We start from the raw sequence: 23,826 nt of genomic DNA, 5'->3' as shown, positions 1-23,826 counted from the left end.
TGGTGTTTCCCTTTGGGTTAACCACCACCCTCGCAACTTTTATGTGTTTAATGAACATCATATTTCATCAGCATTTGGATAAGTTTGTGCTAATTTTTATTGATGATATACTGATATATTCCCGAACTATAGAGGAGCATAAGGAGCACCTCAGATTGGTACCACAAACCCTCCGAGAACACCAATTATATGCCAAGTTTAGCAAGTGTGATTTCTTTAAGGAAGAAATACAATATTTGGGACATATAATCACTAAAGAATGGATTGAAGTGGATCCCAAAAAGATAAGGACCATAATGGAATGGCGGTACCAAAGGATGTGGCAGAGATCAGATCCTTCATGGGACTAGCAGGTTATTATAGACAATTTATAGAAGGATTTTTGAGAGTAACTTATCCTATCACTTCCTTACAGAAAAAGGGAAGAACCTTTAGATGGACCCTAGAATGCCAAAAAAGTTTTGAGCAACTTAAACAACTGCTCACCACCACACCCATTCTAAGCATAGCCAATCCTAGTAAAGATTATGTGGTGCGCATGGAAACAAGTAAGGGAGGGGTAGGAGGCATGTTAATGCAAGAAGGGAAGGTAATTGCTTACGAGTCAAGAAAATTAAAAGAGCATGAGCAGAAATATTCCGCTTATGATCTGGAGTTGGCAGTTGTCATTCATGCTTTAAAAATCTGGCAACATTATCTTATGGGAGGAAAATTTTTGTTATTGATAGACCACCACAGTTTGACCAATTATTTTAGTTAGCCCACCTTAAATGCTAGGCAAGCATGGTGTCTGGATTTCCTAAGTGGTTTTGATTTTGAGATCAAGCATTTGAAAGGGAAATAGAACCAGGTGGCAGATGCTTTAAGTCAAAAATTACAATGTCTATATGAGATTTCTTGTAGTGAAGGGAAAAGCACCTTTGAGGAAATGATTAAAAAGTCAGCAGAAAAGATACCAGATATCAACAAATAAAACAACAAGTTCAACACTCAACCAATAAGTAAAATCAACAAGGTTATGCTATGGATGCTTCTGGAATGCTGTATTATAAGAAAAGGTTGTATGTGCCTAATCAAAACAACATTAAAAACTTGATTTTAGATGAATTTCATAAAAGTCACTATGTTGGGCATCCAGGATATCAGAAAATGATCACTGTACTTCGGAGAGAATATTATTGTTTGGGTATGAAGAAAGATGTGGCTGAATACTTATCACGTTGTCTTGAGTGCCAACGAATTAAAGCAGAACACCAACATGCTGTGGGGTTATTACAACCATTACCCATTTAGGAACGGAAGTGGGAAACCATATCTATGGACTTCATAACGGGTTTTCCCAAGTCAAAGAAAAATAACGACTCCATCATGGTTGTGGTGGTCAAGTTAAGTAAATCAGCACATTTTATACCTATGCAATCTACTTACAGAGCTGTGTAGATCGCCCATATTTTTATGCAGAATATATTTAGGCTACATGGATTACCAAAAACAATAATTTCAGACTGTGATGTAAAATTTACATCGGTCTTTTGGAAAACATTGTTTGGAGAATTGGGAACTCAACGAAATTTCACTACAGCTTATCACCCTCAAACTGATGGACAAATAGAATGGGTGAACAAGGTGGTGGAAGACATGTTAAGAGCATATGTAATGCAGCAACCAACCAAGTGGGAAGATTATTTGCACTTGGTCGAGTTTTCATACAATAATGGCTATCATACATCATTGCAAATGAGTTCATTTGAAGTATGGTACGGGCGGAAGTGTCGCACACCCTCAAGCTGGGGTGGACCAGAAGACAGGTTGATGTTAGGTCCCGGAATGCTTAAGGAAATGGAGGAAATGGTTAAGAAGGTACAGTCCAATCTAAAGGCATCTCGGGATGACCAAAAGAACTTTGCTAACCGGAAAAGGAAGTTTAAGGAATATCAAGTCGGTGATCATGTGTATGTGAGAATTCAAACAAAAAAGAGCACATTAGAATGGAGCGAGTGCACTAAGTTGGCACCCCGATTTTGTGGACCTTTTCAGGTCTTAGCAAGAATTGGTCTGGTAGCATACCAGCTTGCTCTGCCGAGTCATATATGGGTCCACAACGTCTTCCATGTTTCCGTGTTAAAAAAATATGTTTATGATCCTAAGCATGTAATCAACTGGTAGGATATACAGGTAAGAAATATCTCCGGTAGATTAATCTAAATGAGTTTAAAAAAAAAACTGATCTAAGATGTTGCATGTTTCAGGTCGAGCCGGAAGGAGAAATCTTGGTCGAGCCGCTGAACATCCTCGACCAAAGAGAAGTAATGCTGCGGAAACGAGCTATTACCCAGGTTAAAGTGCAATGGCAGCACTTTGGGCTAGATGAGGCCACCTGAGAAGATAAAGAGCTCATGAAAAAAGCTTATCCAGGGTTGTTCATGGCCAAAATACATCGGGACGATGTCCAATTTCAGGAGGGGGAGATGTAATGCCCCGAGAAAAATGTAAATATTTGGTTTTACTGTGGTAAAAGAAAAACTGAATATGATATTATAATCTGTTTGAAATTTAATAATATTTTTGTTATTAAAAGATAAGAAATGTTTTTCTTTTAAGAGCTAGCAACTTCTCAAGGAGGAAGTTGGGGAAAAGATAGTTGTTGTGATTGCAACCCTAACTACCTCCCATAACTGGAAGAGTTTCCAGAGAAAGGGAAGAGAGAGGAGGAAGAAAATCTGCATTGTAAGGACAGGCAGAGGAAAAAGGAGGCTAAGTCTGGTGATGATCAGATAGCCATGCACAATGTGCAAGTAACTTGCAGAGGACTGTGGTCTAGCAAGTAAGATAGGGGGGATTCTTGTCCTAAAAGACGAGTCTCATGGTCGGCAGTCGAGAAACAACAGAAAACCTAGGTGAACCTTCCAAGGAGCTCTTTACCAACTGGAAAGACCAGGTAAGTAAAGAAAAAGCTCCGAGGAAATCTGCTATATGAACTCTCATGTGTTTCATATTATTGATGAAAAGAACGAGAGGTTTACCACAATGGATAGCAGTAAATTGCATGTTGAAAGATAGATCTCTTTTCTTTGTTTTCTTTAAAAAAATATAACTGTGGAGTAGTTCTGTGTAAAAGTATTCTTTAAATTAAAATAGGAAATATCTTTTGTGGAGTCTGTTTGTATCCGTCAATTAATTATATTTGAGAATTTGGAAACACAGTAGACTAGAAATAGCATGAAAGTTAATCATGAAAGAGAAGAAAAAAACATATTAGGCAAATAAGAGAACTTTCTTAATATATATATATATATATCTTGGAGAGCACTCTTAAACTCTCGGAATACTAATTTAGCCAAAAGGGGAAGCTGTAGTAATTATAAAGACGAATTCAAAGAAGCATGCAAACTCGAACTTGACTCATATCTAATATCGAGCTAGATTTTACATACATATAAACTACAATAAGATTCGGTAGCAGACCATTTCATGATAAAAGCTTAAACCCCATAACCAGAGACGAAGGAACAATTCATAACCATAAGAGGCTATCACACTACAATAAGTAAAACAATGTATGCACAAGTGGAGAGACATTAACCATGAGAAATTTACTTAATAAATGCCATAAGTCACGAGTTCTGATAAACCTCAATTATAAATTCCCGAGCAAATAAGCCCGTGTTCCCAGAAGTTCATAAAAAGAAAAATTATAACATGAAAGCAGTGCTCTAGAGTCGAAATAGTGAATTTAAATTACACAGTAAACTTTAGAGAGTTATATTCTCATTTTCCAAAAGAACCGGTTCAGAAATAAACACAAATAGAAGCCTTAAGAATTCTGCTTTAGGTCGGCACGTATAGTTAAAGTTTAACATTTACAAACGAACCTAAGGTCCTCTTCAAAGAAATGGAATTATCGAGAATGACAACAACAAAAGAAAACCAAAGAAACCTACTGGCCCAGATAAATCTTTTAACAATTTTTACAATGGACTAAAGTAGCTTGTAAACATACAAAAAAGAACAAGCTCGTAGGCATTAAAACCCTAGAAGTGCGCCAGTGTGACCAAGTCCCTGGTCAAGGATTAACTAGGACTCAAACCCCATTAACAACGGAGAAGGGCCGTAGAGAAACGCTGTTCTGGGTACTCTAGGAGCCGCCACAAAATCTGTTACATAAAAAGAAATAAAAACTATAAACCCTTAAGTTGGGTGGCTCTGTATATGATGAACCCTTCCTTGACAAAACGACCCAGAACATTAAAACTTTCAATGGAACCAGAACTTTGATTCTCCAAGCGGAAATTATTGATGCTTACCGGTGGCCAACGCTGGAGGGTGGCAGCTTGAGAAGCTTCGCCCATTCCATACTACAAGCGACATCCCTTGGCCGCAAACATTACTCCTTCGACCGAAAGACAATCAAATAGAGAGCTGTTATAGTCGTGAACATAATGAAGCCACAAAAAAAGAGAGGAAGGAGACGAATACTAAAGCATTACATAAAACACTTAATTGAGCACATATAGTTACTTGAACATTGGATGGGTTGGCTCTAGAGTTTGAACTCAGGAGGATGAACACAGTCTTATTGATAGACTCGGCGCGAAGGAAGATGGAGCGGAGCTGAAATGAGTGCCAAGGCAAAATGGGCAGAGTGCCTCCTACTGCCGGTGTAAATGAATGCATAATCCACCGAACCAAGCACATCCCTCGGATTGACATCTGAGAACCTTTACCGTTGATCACTGGAGTAGCATGAGGAGCACGATGACCGAGGGTACGCCTACCCATGCCTCACCACATGATAGAGTAGGAGAAGAATAAATGTTAAGCCAAGTGTTAGAAGTTGGCAAAGCTGGCAGCTGGAAGGAGAAAGGGTGACCGTGACAGGTGGTACCACGCTTTAAATCCGATTGACAACCATTCTACCGTAAAGTTTTCTCGTTGCCTGAACTTATTTAACTATGTAATATCGTAAACAAAAAGAGTTAACAATTTTATAAATGCGGAGAGATATGTCGAGCCTTAAGTTAAACAAGGTTTTGCCATAAATTTTTAAATATATATATATGTATATATATATATAGTAATATTATTATATGTAGTAGGTAGGTACATGACATCTAACCCCTTTTCTCAAAATGGTTTTGGCTACAAAATTTAATGTAGGATCATGATGAAAAATCCATTTTAAGGTAGGATCATGGATTTGCACCATGTTATTTAAAATTGTATTTTTTAAAATATAATAAGAATGTTATTCTTTTAAATATAATAAAAATAATAATTTATTTAATTTACATTTACATAATTTTAAAATGATAAAATTTCATTATATTATAATAGAAAAAATTAATATAAAAATTAATTATTAAATTAGTAATTGTTTCTTAAATTATTAGTTAAAAAAACATTTAAAATTTATTTGAATTGAATTTTGAAATTCAACGCGTATGATTATTTCACTAAAAGATGACATAGTATTTAAAAATAATTATAATTTAAATTTCCAAATGTTTTTGGAGCATTTTATTATGACGTTTTTTGTTATTTTTTTAAAATTAAAGTTACATGATTTTAAAATGGCTATTTCTATATAACAAAACGTTTTAACAATATTTTAACAATACGCCCTATATACATTTATTAAAAAAAAAACTCAATAATATACATAAAACATATTAATATATAGTAAGTTCTAAATCTTTTTATCTACTGCAAATACTTTTATAACCAAAAAAAAACTATTTTACTGAAAACAAATTTAATATAATAAAAAAAAACCAGCAAAAATTATATTATTAAAATTTGATAGAGAAAACAAACATAAAACCATTAAAATTCAAATCTACCGAATTTAAATGTACAAATCGAAAATGTGGTGCTGTGTTGATCCACCGCGTATATGCTGTCAGATTTGTCGGATTCCACTAACGTCTCTGTCGATCCGTCAAATTTGTCGTGTTCAATTGAGGTTTATGTATGCATAGACAAGAATATATAACAGCACCAGTACCCTATTCACTAAATCTCCTACTTTCTTGCGAGGCTGATTCGTACTGTCCATTGTTTTCAGAGATGTCTAATCTTGTAGCAACATCGCACAGTATTATACTTGGGGTTTTAACTAATGAGAGGAATTGCTTGAAAAGTTATGGAAAATTTTAGTCATATTTTAAGAAAATTTGGTAAGGATTTTTGTAAATCTAAATTATAGTTGTTAAACTTAAAAAATTTAGATGTTTAGATGTTTTTGATGGTGCTGAATCCATTTCCACGGTCAAAAACAGGATTCAAATACTGCCTTTACAAGATTTTTTGAAATTTTTTATTCCCACCACTTTTGACCGTCCAACCGATTCCTCCACCTCAATATACTACTCCAAAATTACTCGAAAATTGCAGAATTTAATCTTCCAAACTTTAAAAAAATTGCAATAAAAGAATTAATCAGGTTGGACATCGCCTTTGTTACATCCAAAATTTATTCCGATGCTGTAATAAACTAGTATATGAAAGGTTCAATGAATGTGGACAACCTTTTCTGAGGTTCATTGCCTTTGACGCTATATTGAGTTCAATGCAACGCTTGACATGCTCCCAAAGATACATATAGCGAAATGTGTGGAGTATATGATTGCTTCACATGCTCGCAAACATATATATAGAATATATCTATATATAGGAAAATGTGTGGAGTATATGACTACAATATAGGTCAATGTGTTTTTTTAAGAGATAAGTATGGATCAAGGGTGACATGGGTAATGTAATTTATTTTTATTTTTGTAGCATTTTGAAATTTTTTGTTTTAGTTTTAAAAATAAAATAGATAAAAATAAAAAGATAGAAAAATAGAGAAAAGGAAAAAAAAATGAAAATAAATAAAAATCGAAAGAAAGAAATAGGAAAGAGATAAAAAAATAAAAGAACAAAATATATCATTTAAATGTTTTTTATTTTTCAACGAATGTGATCAAGCTCGATCAAATCAACAACTCCTGATCAATTGCAGGACCCCCCGCGTTGTCGTTAATGGACGTGGGTAGCTCTGCAAAGTTGTTTGCCCAATCCCGTCGTTGGGTATGTGGTAGCCCCACATGCATTACGGTACCCCCTTGCTAAAAACCACAAACCATTTTCGACTCCTCCCTTGCCCGCCCACCACTCCGCCTTCCCCCGCAGACCGCCATTCAACCATTCATTCCTTCCACCAACATTTCCTACTGCCAAAACCTCCGCTACAATTAATTATCGCCACTTCCCCTATAAATTTACCATATAAATTTATCGCATAACCGTCACGTATTTAATTCTCCCTCGCCAACGTTCAAAAACATTAAACTCTCCTGCACCACTTTTTCCCGTAAACAAATTTTATCGATTATCAACAATTGATTAAAAGCATATCCCTTTGCAAATTATCTTATTTGCTGCATTTTGTTTACAATCAAGACTCTGAGTTCAAATCTGCAAGTGAATGCGAGAAATTTCCCTGCTTATGATCATTCTATTTCTGAGTAATTGTTCTACTAACCACTAATGATTTTGTTTCCCTTAATGGCTTCTCATAAAGGGAAATTCAAAGTTGTAGCCAATTCCATGCTATCTTTGGTAATCAATTTAGATGAGTTACCTTTAGTTTACACTCAATTTGAAATTGGAGAAACCAATTACGAGTTCGATATTTATGAACTACACAATTGAGCCATTCAAAAATACCACGATGCTAGTGATGAGTTTTCTAGACATGTTATTTCTTTAGTTTCTTGTCTATTAGGATACCCTAGTGCTCAATGGGTAGATCAAGTAATTTTAGGATTTTTATTAGTATTTTCCTCTGGTAAAAAGACTTAAGTTATATTCGATTACAGTTAGTTCCTTTAAGATATTATTCATGAGCGGTTTTTGAAGTTCAGTGTAGAAGTCCTTTTCAAGGATCAATTAATTTTCGTCTATCTGTTTCTATATCATCAGTTATAAATAATTATGTTTCTTTGTAGAAGTTGGATGTTACAGGTAGCCCACTGTCAGTTACTCATTGGACTTCACTAGTGAGAAAGACTTCTGAAGAGTTCTCCTTTAGTGTTTTTTTAATCAATTCTTCTATGTGGAAAATTGTTTATTAAACAATGATGTTGCTCCTAGGATTTCTATTGAAATTAAAATAATTTTACATGTTAGTGAACAATTAAAGGTTGGAGACTGGTATTCATACTAGAATTTTACATAAATTAGGATTTATGGATGTGAGCTACAACCATACAAGTTTCTTATTTTCCTCCCAATGAGAATTTTTTCTCTTGAATATATTAGACAAATGATGAATGTTGATGATGTTCATTTTATTTCTAAAAGACAAAAAGTTAAATTTAAATTAGAAACACAGGTTGGCCCATTTATAGCCAACACAAGAATTGCAGAAAGAGAGGTGGATAATTTATTGAAACATATGAATTTCAAGTTGAGCTTAATTTGGTCCAATAACCCACTAGAGATTATATCATCAGCCAGAGCTGCACATAAATAAACACATTATGTTCATGTGGCTAAACAAGAGATTGAGAAATTTTCCAATAAAGAATAATGAAAAGAAAACACTTTACAGGAAGTCGAGGAAGTAATACCCAGTCAAATAGTGTTAGATACTCCAAAAACCATAGAGAAAGAATTAAAAGGCCAAGGGGAACTTAGTCACCATCAACATTAGATTTACAACAAACAACTTTCAATTTCATGAAAAAAAGAAAAGAAAACAACTAAAGAGGAAGAAGAATCTTAGAAACTCAGACTTCTAAAGGACCTTCTATATAATTCTCATAGGAGAATCACCATGTTCAATGTAGAAGATTGAGAAAAATAGTATAGATTCTCCTTCTCCTTCTTCTCCTTCTTCAAGGAAACAAAGAATATTTTCAAACTTTATAGAAATAAAAAAGAAGAATGAGACACTAAAGACTTCCACATATGCAAAATTTTGGAAATAATCCTCTTCAATGTAGACTAGACTACTTTAAGGATTAGACAGTGAAAGGGGATGGTTCTAATTAACATTTTTGGAACCAAAGGTCACTGTACCTAAGATTGTTGAAGACTATAAAACTTCCTTGATTTCTTTTGATACAAAACAAATTCATCCCGTAGATAATATTGATCTAAATAAAAATAAGGGGAGATGATTTAGACATCTTTGACAAGTTATGCAATGAAAACTTCTAAGCTGCAAGAATCATTAAATAATATTCATTCTCAATTAAAGCTACACAAAATTTATTCTCTAGCAAAGGATATCAGAATTAAGGGACTTGAGACATGGTTTTGAAATTAGTGTTGAATCCTAATGATGTAAAAGTAGTAGAAAAAATAATAAAAAAATAGAAATGTTGATATTCAAGCATTGAGGAAATAGTTGAAGTCACCAACAACTAAATATCCATAGGCCCAAGAAATCATTTAGTTAGAGAATGAGAAAGAGAACATGCTTTAAATGATTGTTGAGTAGGACATACAAATTTAGAAGATGGAAGAAGAAATGGAAAAGTTGATTATGAAAGAGACCTACGACTCAGTAATAGAGTACCAACTTCTACAACAGGAACAACAACAAGAAGAACTTATACAACAATAGTGTCCACAACAGAGAGAGATCCCATTGGCCAAAATTCAACAAAGCAGTTGTCAAAGGCCATGGGAGATCTATCCTTGAAGGATATGGAAATTGAGAAACTTAGAGTGCAGATTGAGAAGATTAAAGGTAACAAAATTAAAATTGAAAATTCATATTTGGCCGAAATACATAAAAATTACAAATTGACTAAGCAATTAGAAATCTATCAAAATAAATCATTGATTGCACAAGATTTATCTCAAGCCAAAGAGAAAATATACATTGATATGAATGTATCTTTAACAGAATTATGGCCATCAACTGAAATTATTTTTAAGCAAGAAGATTCATTGTAGAGGTCAAAGGCACCAATAGTAGAGATTAAAGAAGATCTAGATCATAAACCAAGAGAAAATACTAGGATAATCAATGTACTTGATTCCAAAACAAAGGAAGAACTTAAAGAATTTGGAATTGAAGAGAGGACAGATGCAGTTGTAGAGACACAATTTTTTTTGACAAAGGAAACTCTAATGTTACAATTGTAGAATAAGTTCCACAACTTAGGAGCACATATCAAGAAATTCCATTAAAAAATTAATGCTCTACGCAAAAAAGGAATCCCAAATATTCAAAGTTCTAGTGGCCAATTAACCCCACTAGAAAATTATTAGCACAGGTTGCATGAGATATCAACAGATAAAACCAAAGGTTTCAAAGCTAGAGGAATAATCACATGCAAAGCTTTCATGGAGGGCCTAGAATATGATTTTTTAATTAAACATGAAATTCAATATTTATTTTTAACTAGGCCTTATTTTGAATAGTAGACAAAATTTGACGAGTCATACTGGAAGTTAACCAATTTTTCTATCCCATATGATAAATGAAAAGATAAATTACTTGAGCTCATCAGATAGAACATAATGCAGAATTTCTGTGACCAAAATGTAGAAAAATAGTTGCAGGCAACATAATAATAGGGGCAATAAACAAAAGATTCAATTTCAAGGAGCAGTCATCAAACAACAGCCTCAAAATTTGTGTTTAGTGTTAAAATAAATATAGAATAGCTAATTTTGTGTGAAATTTTTGTAAATATCCAAATCAGTTTTAATATTATTTCAGTTTGTAATAAATTTTGTTTTAAAGATTGAGATATTTTGAGTGAGACTATAAATATTTAGTATTTCGAATAAGACAGGGTTACACCCTTGTGATGAATCAGTGACATGATTGTAAAGCTTTAAGCTATTTCTTAAGATAATTGAAGGATTCTGGATTCATTCTCAAAAACTTGTGTAGCTATGTGAGTTTGTCTTGTTATTCAATTATGTTTCTCCTATTTATTTCTACACATGTTCAAGGTAACATTGAAGTTCGGGCAAGGCTATGTTGAATATCAATCTCCTTGAAAACCCCTACAAAGTTATAATTATTAAAAGAGATTAATTAACTGAACAATTTGTTTTAGTTAATTCCTCTAAATATTTTAATTGTTTCCTTTTGTCATCTCTTGCATATGTATTGTTTCGTCGTAGAAAGGTTCTACATGCGTCTAGTGTATATGATAAGTTAGACATTCAATATGAATGTTTGACAATTATATGCCTTCTTAATTTATGCTTTTCAAATCGATTTAAATATTAATTCTATTAAGGATAAAAATTAACCCTTTAGTTTTCTCAGAAATACCTAAAATTTAGATTTCTTTAAAGGTTTAATGCATTGGTCATCCAATTAAAATCAAAACCTTACTTAGATGCTTTGGCACAATTCCCCAACATAGAACTGTCTACCTATATACAACATTAGATTGGCGCCATTGCTGGGGAACAAAGATTGAAGCTTGTTTTCCTTGGGACAATGATCAAAATTGCCTCTTAATGGTGGATAAGGGGCCAATAGGCTAAAATAATTCACGTGGAGAATCCACATATTAAATATGGCTTCATGTAGAGATACCATATCTCAATCAGATCGATAGTTCTCTCTCCTCTATCGGATCTAGAGAAACATGTGAGAATTGCATCTATTAGATGTAGGTTAGAGGCTTCTATTTCTTCTTCTGCCTCTATTTTATCTGAAATACCCTCGCAATCTAACCCTTCTTATTAAACTTCAATACTTACCGAATTATCAGATCTTCCTCTAAAAAATTTAGAACTCCTTTCTAGAGGAGTAGATCTTCAAACTGCGTTATTAGTTCATCAACTTGAGACCTTTGAACTTAATTATTCCCTTTTAGAAATTTCTGACAGTGAAGAAGATCTTAAACTTTCCCATCCTGAAATTAAACCACTTAATTTTAAATCTTCTGTTGTACATACTTCTCCCTCTACTTCTGCTAAACCTGAAGAGAAGCTTAGTATTTATACTAATCCTCTAGTTTTTGAAGATCTTGAAAAGGTTTTACGTAAAGTTCAAAAATTGGTTATTAATCCTTAGTTTTTCCATAAACCTAAACCTCCATCACAACCATGTTCCACTAAATATGTTTCCCCAAAATAGACAGTTCTATTACAACATGAAATGGCTAGATTTTAAGCAATCAGGAAGCTCGATATCTAACATTAGCTTTTCTACCAGTAGCCCAACTTCATTCTTTTACTGATTGGTATTTAGAACATTTACCTAAATTTAATGGAGAAACAGTGTCATCCGCTGAAGATTACTTGGCTTCCTTTCTGGTTTTTTCTGATAACATGAATATTGAGCATGAAGATGTTTACATGAGACTTTTTGTTCAATCATTAGAAGTAAATGTTAGAATATGGATGAGACAATTACAAGTAAATTATATGAATTCATGGGCTAAAATAGTCAACATTTTCAAGAATTAGTGGACAATAAAAAAGAACGCTATTTACTATTTAACAGAATTTGAAGATTTTAGAAGGAATACTACTGAACCTGTTGTTGATTTCAATAAGAGATTCAATAAAATTTATAACAAGATGCCCCCAAATTGTAAACGTCCAGTCGCTGTAGCTAAAGTTAGGTTTTCTAAATCACTTGAAGATGATTTTGTTGTAATGCATAGAGAGAGAAAATTTGAAACTTTAGTAGACATACAAACTAATGCAATTGAAGTCAAAGCTAATAGGTCATCATCTAGTAAATTAAAAGCAAAGGTAAAAAAGGTTGAATGGAAAATAAGAGGTAGAGAAGAAAGTACGTCATAATCAAAAGCTAAAGATGAAGAACATAAACTTGATGAAATAACCTATTTACTAAGAAATATGTCTAACAAAATCTCAAGAATGGAAGCTCAACCTAGAGTGACCTAACAAGTTGCAACTAGACCTCAAGTCCAATACAAAAGACCTTTTCAACCACAAATTTTATAACGACCAAATATTGATAAGAAAATTCAACCTCCCTTAATGATTGATCATCAAGACCTTGACAAAATTGTTCCTATTACCACAATGATATCAATTACTTTGAAGATCCATCATCTCAAAATGTTATTCTTCCAATCAGTGAATATCAGTCTCTAATTCAAAATCAAGAAACCTCCCAAGTTTCCAAGTATTAAGCTTTTTTTGAGTTCCTCATTGCTGAATTAAATAGAAGGTATGAATAAAGACCTAGACAAGGACCTGGTAAACCTGTGAAAAAAGTCCTTTGATGACCATCAAGTGAAAGAAACTAAAATAAAAACATCATCATTCAACCACAAAATTAGTTACAAGACCAACATATTACTGAAAAATCTGTTCCAATTGTTTTTAATGTTGAGAAAGAGTTAGAAAGATTTATAATTCTAATTCCCTTATCTGATTCAATCTTAAAGTATAGATGTAGAGAGGGATATCATTACTTTACAAGATGAAAAACCTTCAAATCTTTTGTTCCTACTTTTGATATGATTGATGAAAGTGAACATCTTTTTTATGTCACATTGAAAGTTCATGGTTACCTTTTATACAATTGTATGTCAGATCTTGGTGCTTCCCAAAATCTAATGCCTAAAGTAATCATGGATCAAATTCGATTTCAAATCACTATACCATATCATGATTTGTATACTTTTGATTCCGAGAAAGTACCTTCCTTAAGATTAATTAAGGATTTAGTTGTAAAACTTGCTCAGATCGTTGTGAAAAGTATAGTCTTGGACATAGTTGTTACAGATATTCCCCAAAATTTTGGAATGCTATTGTCAAGATCCTATTATGCTAAGTTGGGAGGAAGTCTACAAATGAACATGTCCCATGCTACAATTCAAGTTTATGGAGGTGAACATTTAAGGCTATACAAAGAATTAAGATTTATTAATAAAGTTTGTAAATAAAATCAAGTAATTAATCGTCCAATTTATGCAATTGATCAATATTTTGGATGCTTCACTCTCGCTGCTAATGATCTTTCAAATCCTCAAATCAACATTGAAGAAATTGTCAATACACCTTACTTTTCAAACATTGACATTTGGAAAATGTATTTTGATCGAGAATTTTATAAAGATGGGGTTGGGGTTGTAATTGTACTCATTTATCCTGATAAGAAAAATATAACCCAATCCTTTAAATTATATTTTGAAGTCACAAAATATGTGGCAAAATATGAATCCCTAATTTTAGGATTGGAGTTAGCTACGAGATTGAAAGTTCAAAACTTGTCAGTATATGGTGATTCAGAGTTGATTGTAAAAAAAATTAGAAATATTTGTCAAACTAAAAATCTTGGGCTTAGATCTTACATAAATGAAGTTTGAGATAGTGTAGAAAATTATTTTCAAGCGTTCAATATCACATCAAGCCCAAGAGAAGAAAATATCGATGTCAGTGCCTTCGAAATTTCTGCAAGTTCTTTCAAATACCTAATCCTTTGCAATTACATTATCAAATTGAAGTAAAGTATAAACCTTCTATCCCTGATAATATAAAACACTGGAAAGCCTTTGAAGATGGTGAGCAGAAGAATTTTTTTTACAGGCAATAGATGATTTTTCTACTTTACATGATGAAGAAGAAAATATTGATGAAATCAAGTCAAGCGAGGATGATTCGGATTCATATTTAAAACATAAAATTGTTGATCATGATATTCCAAAGGGTTTGGTTCCCGTTGGAAATTGTTTTGATCATAATGATGTGTCGAAAGCTTCATTGTTAAATTCTGAGCAAGAAGATGTTTAGGACTGTAATCTTGGTACCTCTTAAGAGATAAAAAATGTTAAAATTTCAAAATCTTTACCTCAACATTATAAAGATGTATTTGCATGGTCATATGAAGAACTGAACCTATGACACAACCATTATTGAGCATAAAATTCCTCTTAAGCCTGGATTTGAACCATTTCAGCATAAATTAAGAAGAATAAATCTAGTCTTGCATCTAATCATTGAGAAAAATGTAAAGAAGCTATTGGATGCTAAAATAATTGTTCCCTTAAGATATTCTAAATGGATAACTAACCTGGTGCCTGTTAGAAATAAAAATTGAGGCATAACACTTTGTGTTGACTTTAGAAATCTGAATAAATTGTCTTTAAATGATAATTATCCATTACCAAACAAGGATGAATTTCTTCAGAGAATATCAAGTTCTAACAGGATTTCAATGTTAGATGGTTTCTCTAGATATAACTAGATTCTAGTTAGTGAAGAAGAAAGAGAGAAGACAAAATTTACAACTCCATGGGGTACATTTATGTATTCCAAGATGCTATTTGGTTTAATCAACACTGGAGCAACATTTCAAAGAGAAATGGATTTGGAATTTGCTGGTAATATAGATAAATTCTTTGTCATTTATCTTCGTGATTTAATTGTGTTTTTTATTCTGATGATAAACATATCAAACACTTGAGGAAAGGTTTTGGAAGATGCAGAAAATATGGGATTTCTCTTAATCCTAAAAAGTCACTTTTTGAAATGAAAGAAGGAAAGAAATTGGGACATATAATTTCAAAATAAGGAGTTGTGATTGATCCAAAAAGAGTTTCATAAATTCAGGTAATCATTTTTCCTAGAAACAAAAAGGAAATATAGTCATTTTCAGGAAAGATAAATTATTAAGAAGATTTATATCTAATTATGATGAGGTTGTGAAATATATTACTGATATTCTTAAGAAATATAGGTAAGTTAAATGGACTGTCCAAGATAGATACTCCTTCTCACATATCGAAAAATCAATTTTGGAATCCCTAGTGCTAACTAGTCTAGATTACACAAAACATTTTAGTATCTTCTCTTTCTCCTTGGATACTACCATATCAAATGTTTTATTGCAAAGAAATGAGATCAAGATGATCAACCAATTACCTTTTTCAGTAAGGTTCCTAGATATTCTTAACTAGGATATCATATCATAGAAAAACAAGCTGATGTCTTAGTACAAGTTTTGAAATCATTTAGGATTTCTGTTTTACATTCTGCTATAATTTGTTATGTCCTAACAATGAAGTAAAAGCAGTGTTGACTTAGCTTGATACAGATGGAGAGTGTTGAAGATGGATTGCTGAGATATTTGAGTTTCATTTAGACATCAAACCTACAATGTTGGTGAAAGGACAGGGTTTAGCTAAACTTTTCGTTGAATGAAATTGTAAAATACTGTGTATCAACAATATCATGCAAATTTCAGGTGAGAAGAATCCATAAGAACATTCTCATATTTCAAGTGAAAAGAATCCACCAAAACCTTCTCAGATTTGAGGTGAGAATAATCTACAAGACCCTTCTTCGAGTGTAGTTCTTGTTCCTCTTCCTTTAGATATTGATGAAAAGTTTTTATTATCTCATTGGTATAAGGACATACTACATTTTCTTCACGATTTTGAGTGTCCTCTTGAATTCACAAAGAATCAATGTAGATTTCTTAGAGTGAAGGCCATGAAGTATTTTATAATAAATGAAAATTTTTATTCTAAGGATCCTCTAAATATTCTCTTACCATGTTTGACCGAGAATGAAATTGAAGGAGTAATTGAGTAGTTTCATGAAGGCATTTGTGGAGGACATTTTGCTTGGAATGAAATTTCATATAAATTTTTGAGAGCAACTTTCTATTCTCCCAAATTGTTTTCATAGGTTGGAGCAAAGGTGAGGAGTTGTATCGCATGTTAGATATTTACAGGGAAACAAAGGTTAGAAACATTTTTCTTTGTTCCAGTATCAATTGAATCTCCTTTGTTACAATGGGGATTAGATTTCATTGGTGAAAGAGTTCTAGTTTCTAGTAATCAACATAGATGGACAATGACTAATTATTTCAAAAAGTGGGTAGAATCAATTCATGTTAAGAACGAAATTGATACAGTAGTGATGAGATTTATTGAACAAAACATATTGCCTAACTTTGGTTTCCCAAGACAAATTGTTATGGACAATGCACAAGATTTCAGTAGTATAAAAATGATAGAATTTTTTTACAAATAACAGATTACTTTACATCATTCTTCACCATATTATCCATAAGGTAGTGGGTTGGCTAAATCATTAAATAAAATTCTGATTAAATTCATTAAGAAAGTACGAGTTGATCATAAGAGAATTTAGGATAGTCGTCTCAAATATGCAATATGGGAAAACATAGTTTCACCCAAAAGGTCTACTACTAAATCTCCTTTTCAACTTGTATATGGAATTGAGACAATTTTCCTACACAGTTAGAATTTCAACTCATGAAGTTTTTGTAGGAATCATATGAAGAAGCATAGGATTTTTCAAGCAGAATCAACCAAATTATTGAAATAAATCATAACAGAGATGAAGTTCACCACAAGATTTGACAATGTCAAGATAAAATGAAGAGTTTGTTGTACAAAAAGGATAGAGAAAGAAATTTCAAATAAGCATATCTAGTTCTGAGATGGGATGTCAGAAGAGAAGAAAGAGGCAAACATGGAAAGTTTAATAATTTATGGTTGGAACCTTTCAGCATTGCAGAAGTGAAGGGAAAACATACACTCGTTTTACGGAACCTGGAAAGATAGTATTATGCATTGCTAGTCTATGGTTAATATCTCAAGCATGATATTCAATATTAAATGTTTTCAATTATCATCATTGTAAATTTACAATTTTCTTTAAATTTCATAAGCAAGTGTCATTTTCACAGCATGGACTCGATAGCCCGAGGAGAAGGAACATGGATCTGCAAGTTCTCTTCATGACACAGGGGGAAGCAATCCCAAAATATAGCCGATGTTGTAACTTATTTATAATGTTTGTAATATTTTGAATTTTTTCCTTTATTAATTTTTTTTTAGAAAAATAGACAAAAATAGAAAAATAGAGAAAAGGAAAAAAGAATGAAGAGAAATGTTAAATAAAAAAAATCAAAAGAAAGAAAGAAATAAAAAAGGGATTGAAAAAAGGAATGAAATATATCCCTAGTAATTATGTGCACATCTAAATGGTAGAAGATTTTTATTTTATCATTTTATTTTGATTAATCTTTAGCATTTTAAATAAAAAGGATTATTTATTTATTTTTTAATAAATCACCAACTTGATTTGTTGGATAACATTTAAATGATGTTTATTTTTTGACAGATGTGATCAGGCACGCCCATATCAACAACCCCCGATCAATTACGAGACCCCCCATGCTGTCAATTGTTAACAGAGAAGGGGGGCAAGGGTCCGCAAAGTGGTTAATGCTGTCATTGGGTACATTGAAACCCTGCATCCATTCCGGTACACCCCTAATGAAAACCACAAAACTTTTTCAACCCTCCGCACAAACCACCATTCCACCATTCATTCATTCTGCCGATTTCACCTATCGCCAAAACCTCCACTAAATTTAATCATTGTCATTTCCCTGATAAATTTATCACATAATTGTCATGCATTTAGTTCTCCCATGCCAAAGTTCGAAAACATTAAACTCTCCCATGCCATTTTCACCCATTAACCAATTTCATCCTTTATCATTAGTTGATAAGAAGCCTATCCCTCTACAAATTGTCTTCTTTCCTGCATTTTGTTTACAATTAGGACTCCTAGTTTGAATCTGCAAGTGAACACCATAAATTGACCAGCTTATAATCATTCTATTTCCAAGTAACTATTCTACTGACCTCCAATAATTTTGTTTTCCTTAATAGATTCTCATAAATGGAAATCCAAAGTTGTAGAGAGTCCCATGCTACCTTATGTAATCAATTAGATGAGTTACCTTTATTTGACACTCAATTTAATATTTCAGAAACCAATTGCGAGTTTGATCTCTATGAACTGCACAATTGGGGCTTTCAAAAATACCAGGATGATAGTGATGAGTTTTCATTGCGAGAATCTGTATTAGCTCAATTTGTCTTCCCTTATATCTACCATTTTCTAGATTTCGTTTCCTGGTGTGAAGCTTGCTATATTCTAAGTAAGAGAGCTATCATTGCTTAAAAAAATGAAACCTTGTTTCATGTAAGCCCTGAGTCAATTTTCCAATCCCTCTAATTCAATTCTCAAGAATCCCTACATATTTTTTCTACTAACACATTAATGGAGATTTATAAAAAACATTCCTTTTCTGAAAGAGCACATATTTTTTAATCTTTTATGGCCAAGAATTTTGAATTACCTAGAACCAATCGTCCTTATTCTACTGCCATGTTCCCTCAGTTGTCTAGGCAAGTTATTTATTTAGTTTCTTGTATATTAGGATACCCTAGTGACCAATGGGTGAATCAATTTATTTTATCTTTTTTATCAGCATTTTCCTCTGGTAAAAATTCTTTAGTTATGTTCAATTATAGTCAATTCCTTTCAGATATTACTCATTACCAATTTTTGAAGTTCAGTGCAAAAGGCTCTTTCAAGCATCAATCAGTTTTTGTCTATTTGTTTTTATATCATCAGTAAAAAGATATTTACAATTCCTTTGTAGAACTTGGATTTTATATGAATCCCATTGTCAGTTATTCATTCGACTTCACTAGTGATAAATACTTCTAAAGAGTTCGCCTTTATTGATTTCTTCAATCAATTCTTATATATAGAAATTTTTTTATTAAAAAGTGATGAAGTTCCTAGGATATCTATTGAAATTAAAGTAATTTTACATCTTAGAGAACAGTTAAAGGTTGGAGACTAGTATTTAAGCTAGAATTTTACAAAAGTTAGGATTTATGAATGTGAGCTACAACTATACAAGTTGTTTATCTTCCTCCCAAAGAGATTTTTTTTTTTTTTTTTTTTTTGTCTTGAATATATTAGACAAATGATGAATGCTAGTCATGTTCATTTTGTTTATAGAAAACAAAAATCTCTATTTAAATTGAAAGCACAGGTTGGCCCATTTATAGCCAACACAAGAGTTGCAGAAAGAGAGGTAGATAATCTATTGAAACAAATGAAGTTCAAGTTGAGTTTCAGTTGGTCTTTTGAGTCACTGGAGATTATATCATCAACTAGAGTTGCACATAAATCAACACCTTATGTTCATCTCGCTAAACTAGAGATTGAGTAATTTTCCAATAAAGAAGAATGGGAGGAAAACGCTTTACAAGAAGTCGAGCAAGAATTACTGATTCATACAATGTTAAAGGCTCAAAAACCGACAAAGAGAGAATTTAAAAGGCCATGGGAAACTTAGTCACCATCAAGATTAGATTTAAAACAAATAACTTTTAAGGTCATGAAAAGAAGAAAGAAAACAATTGAAGAGGAAGAAGAATCTTAAAAAAATAAGACTTCTGAAGGATCGTCTACAATAATTTTCATAGGAGAATCTCCATTTTCACTGTAGCAGGTTGAACAAACAAATATAGCTTCTCCTTTTCCTTCTTCCCCTACTTCAAGGAAACAAAGTATCTTTTCAAAATTTCTAGAAATAAAAAAGAAGAATGAGACGTTGAAGACTTCCACATATGCAGAATTTTGGAAACAAAGCTCTACAATGGAGACTAGACTACTTTCAACATTAGACAATGAAAGGGGACAATTCCAATTGGTTTTTTTGGAACCAAAGGTACATGTACGTAAAACTGCTAAATACTATAAAACTTCCCTGCTTTGTTTCAATAAAAAACAAATTCATCCCATAGATCAAAATGATCTCCATAAAAAAGCAGGGAGCTGATTTATACATATTTCACAAATTCTACAATGACAACTTCTAAGCTACAAGCATCATTTAATAATTTTCATTCTTAATTAAAGCTATAAAAAAACATCTTGTCTAGCTAGGGATACCATAATTAAGGGTCTTGAAGACCTAGTTTTCAAATTATGATTAGATATTAAAGATATAAAAGCAACATAAAAATTAATCGAATATGGAAATTATGATATTCAAGCATTGATGAAATAGTTGAAGCTGCCAACAACTGAATATCCATAGGCTCAATAAGTTAGTCATTTAGAGAAGGAGAGAATGAACATGCAAAATATGATTGTTGACCAAAACATACAAAATTAGAGGATGGAAGCAGAAATGGAAAACTTGATTAAGGAAAGAGAACTACAATTCAACACTCGAGTAGCAACTTCTACAGCAAGAACTACAACATTATGAACTTCTACAGTAACAGTGTGAATATTAGAGCCAAAGCACGTTGGTAAAAATGTATCCGAGTAGTTGTCAAAGGCCATGGGAGATATATCCTTGAAGGATATGGAAATTGAGAAACTTAGAGTGAATATTGAGAAGATTTAAAACAACAAAATTAAAAATGATGTTCAGGTGAAATACAGAAAAACTACAAATTAACTAAGTAATTAGAAATCTACGAAAATGAATCGTTAAAGCCAAAGACAAATAATGGATTGATATTAATGAACCTTTGACTAAATTATGGCCATCAATTGAAATTGTTTCTAAGCAGGAAGATTTATTTGCAGATCTCAAAGAAAGCAATAGCAGAGATTAAAGAAGATCTAAATCATAAACCAGGAAACACTAGTAGGATAATCAAAGTCCTACATTCGATAAAAAAGGAATTGAAGATAGGACTGGTGCAATCCTAGAGTCAAGAAAAGTTTTTACAAAGAGAAATATAATGTTAGAAATGCAGAATAAGTGGCACAACTCAGAAGCACAGATCAAGAAATTCCATAGAAAATTTAATGCTTTGTGCTAAAAAGGCTCCCAAATATTTCAGATTCTACTAGCTAGTTATCCCCACTACAAAATTATCATCATAGGTTACATGAGATAGTAGAAAATAAAATCAAATTTTCTAAAGTTAGAGGAACAATCATAGGCAAATATTTCATGGAGGGCCTAGAATATCATTTGTATATTAAACATGAAACTCAACATTTATTTTTAACTAGGCCTACTTTTGAAAACTACAACAAATTTGATAAGTCATACAGGAAGTTAACCAAATTTTCTATCCTAGATGATAAAAGATGGGATAAATTACTTGAGCTCATCGAATAGAACAAAATGAAAAATTTCAGGGTGACAGAAGGCAAAAAAATAGGATAAGAAAACAAAATATTAGGGGCGACAAACAAAAAATTTCAATTTCAAGTAGCACTCATCAAACAACAACCTCAGAATGTGTGTTGAGTGTTGAAATCAATTTAGAATAGCTATGTTTTTGTGTTTTCTGTGTAAATATCCAAATAAGTTTTGGATATTATTTCAGTTTGTAGTAAATTTTGTTTTGAAGATTCATATATTTTGAGTGAGACTATAAATATTTAGTGTTTCGAATTAGACAGGGTTGAACCTTTGCGATGAATCAGTGACATGATTGTACATTTCTAAGCTATTTATGAAGATAATTGAGGGATTTTGGATTCATTCTCAACAACTTGTGTATCCATCTGAGTTTTTTTCGTATATCAATTATGGTTTTAATATTTATTTCTAAACATGTTCAACGTAACATAGAAGTTTGGGCAAGGCTAGATTGAATATCAATCTCCCTGAAAGCCCCCATAAAGTTATAATTATTAAAATAGATTAATTAATTGAATAATTTGTTTTAGTTAGTTCTTCTAAATATTTTAATTTTTGCCTTCTGTCATGTCCAGAATATGCATTGTTTGGTTGTAAAAAGCTTCTGCACACATCTACTGTATATGATAAATTAGATGTTCAATATGAATGTTTAACAATTATATACCTTCTTAATTTCTACTTTTCAAATCAATTTAAATATTAATTCTATTAAGAATGAAAATCAACCCTTTATTTTCCTCAAAAATACTTAGAATCTACAATTGTTTACAGTTTTAATGCATTTATCATCCAATTAAAATGAAAACCTTACTTAGATTCTTTGACACAGTTCCCCAAACTAAAACTTTCTACAAAGATACAACAAGCTCTATTCACATTTTAATTTTACACAACATTTTTATTTCTTAATTTTATAAATATTGGTCAACATTTCAATCCAACATTACAAAATTAGTCAACCATATCTACTAATGTAGTTGAATATATTCAAATATGTTTGACTATGTTTATAATTAACACTCTTAAACTTCGGTCAAACTTAATCACCGACTAATATCATTGTTTGATATTAATAATCAAGCATGTTGTGTTGCTATAATGGTACATAAATCTATCCAATGTTACACTGTGACAAATATTGTCACAATGTTACATTACATTGTGATTTCCCCAACTCCCCAATGTGACAACATAAAATTTTCAACCACATTTACTAATGTGCTTGTGCATGCACTTTATATGCATTAATCATTGTATATCAACAACATTTTCTAATGTAGTTGTGTTAGGAGTTATAAAATTTCTATTTGTTACATTTGGATTTATAATATTAGGGATTTTAATATTGGGTATAATAATAGAGTTTATAATACTTTGTTTATAATACAGTGTGTTTGATATATAGGTTTAAATATATATGGTTATGATATTAGGGTTTATAATAGTTCAACTTTTATTAGGGTTTAATATATGGGGTTTAAAATATTACAGTTTATATTATGGTTTATAATATTAAGGTATATAAGATAGAGTTTAATATTATGGTTTATAATATACAATTTGTAATATTTGAGTCTATAATTTTTGGTTTATGTTTGATAATATTTGACTATGTTTGAAACTTAACACTCTTCAAATTCAATCAAACAAATTCGCCTATGAATATTAATAGTCAAATATAGTCAACAACATTACTCAAACATAGTCAAACAAAGTTAACCTTTACATTCGATGTTTAAACAATGGATCATGATTAAAATTGGTCCATTCTATGTTTACCATTTTTAACAAAAGTCAAAATTCACTCATAGTTGTCCTCCATCAATATAACACAGCCATATTCAATTAAAGTC

This window comes from Pinus tabuliformis, chromosome 1_1 (assembly GCF_031772625.1).
Source record: "Pinus tabuliformis cultivar Carrire ecotype Pingquan chromosome 1_1, CPIR1, whole genome shotgun sequence".
NCBI classification, from domain to species: Eukaryota; Viridiplantae; Streptophyta; class Pinopsida; order Pinales; family Pinaceae; genus Pinus; species Pinus tabuliformis.
This window is presented reverse-complemented; position numbering follows the sequence as displayed.